Source organism: Apis dorsata, unplaced genomic scaffold (genome assembly GCF_000469605.1).
Source record: "Apis dorsata unplaced genomic scaffold, Apis dorsata 1.3 scaffold_188, whole genome shotgun sequence".
In the NCBI taxonomy this organism is placed as follows: domain Eukaryota; kingdom Metazoa; phylum Arthropoda; class Insecta; order Hymenoptera; family Apidae; genus Apis; species Apis dorsata.
In genome coordinates this window covers 1712226-1713907 of record NW_006263473.1, presented here as the reverse complement: position 1 = coordinate 1713907, position 1682 = coordinate 1712226, and positions in this window count along the sequence as shown.

Below are 1682 nucleotides of genomic sequence, written 5' to 3'. Positions count from 1 at the left end.
AAAAAAAAAAAAAAAAAAAAAAAAAAAAAAAGAAAAATTAAAATTTCAAATGAAATTTAACGTTGCGCGCGCCGCATACCGCAATACAGAAACGAAAACGATAGATGAGGCGGTAGTCAAGGATGATTAACGAATGGGGAAAACCAAGGAACATCCAGGAAACGTAAAGCGTTGCGGAAACGGTCGCGTGGGAGTAGCCGGTCTCGTAGAGGATATTACGCAGTAATAAGAGCAAGAGTCACGCGAGCACCCACGAGAAGGAAAATTTACGACGGCATTACGGAAAGGCATCGTCCACTTTGATCTCACGGTTGGCGCCACAACGAAATTTCGTTTGTTTGCGACGCGGTTACATTCGGTTAGGTTGAAATCGGTCGATTCCGGGTTTTTTATTGCGAGAAACGGTGAAACGAAACGCGAAACCATAACCTAGCACACAGAACTATGCACGAGCGCGTTCACGAGCGGCCTCGTGACTTACACGTCACGCTGAATGATCGGTCTGTACTAGTCAAGGCCAACTTTCAATTGCTACGTTTACGAAGCTGCTAGAAATGCCGATAAACGAACAGTGTAGTAGCTGTTTCGTCGGAAAAACGAAGTGGAAGGAGTGTATATGGTGTTAGGTTAGGTTAGGTTGATTTTTTTTTTTGATTTTGTTTGAATAATAATGATTTTGAATAGTTTTATGTTTTCGGATAGGATATTATATTTTTGTCGTTAAAAAGGAAAAGATTTACAAGAGAATATTTTAATTTTGGTGAAATAATAAATTCAATATATACACAATAATCAATAATATTGCTTGAATATTGCAATTGTTAGATAATTAATATAATAATTCTAATACTTGTATTCTAAACTAGCTGTATCGTAGATATCTAATCTAAAATTCTTCGAGATTCTGTGTGATTTCATGGTAAAACAATCTCGTATAACAATCCGCCATGTTCTAACAATTATTTTTGAATCGATAAATAATCACTTTGTTATATCATCCGATTTACTATGCGTTACATTCAGCTGATGGAAAAATTTAAATTTTTGTCATTGCATCCAATACTCTTGGAAGTTTTTAAAGAACAGAGTGTTTATTACTATTATTATTATTTTTTTAATCGTACAACGAAAGATGTAATCACATAGTATCAACAAATGGATTATTTTTCAGCTTTGAACCATTTAATTTCCTTTACAAATATTTGTTCTAGAATCATTTAATATTTTATATGACGATACTTATATATACTTTGAAATAGCGAATCTTATTAACAGCTCGTAAAAGAGTCAACAACAAGCAATTACCTACAACAATATATAATAAATTCAAAAATTATTAAAAAACTTGTATAAAAATCACCAATCCAATACGAAAAAAAAAAAAAAATTCATTTCATTCGTTATCGTTATCAGTATGACCGAGAAAACTTTCTTTTCGATTATCTCAAAGATATAAATTTACATGCCAATTAAAAATCGTGGAAAAATATATTTCTCTTTTATAAATAAATATAAAAAAAGAGAGAGAGAGAGAGAGAAAAAGAGAGAAAAAATACCGCGTAAATCACGAAATGCGTATTGTGTCTCGAATAAACGTCATAAACGGGATCATAAAATTCCCCCCCTACCCCCAACTTTCTCATCACGACGCAAGAAATAACGAATTACGTGACCCCGTCCGT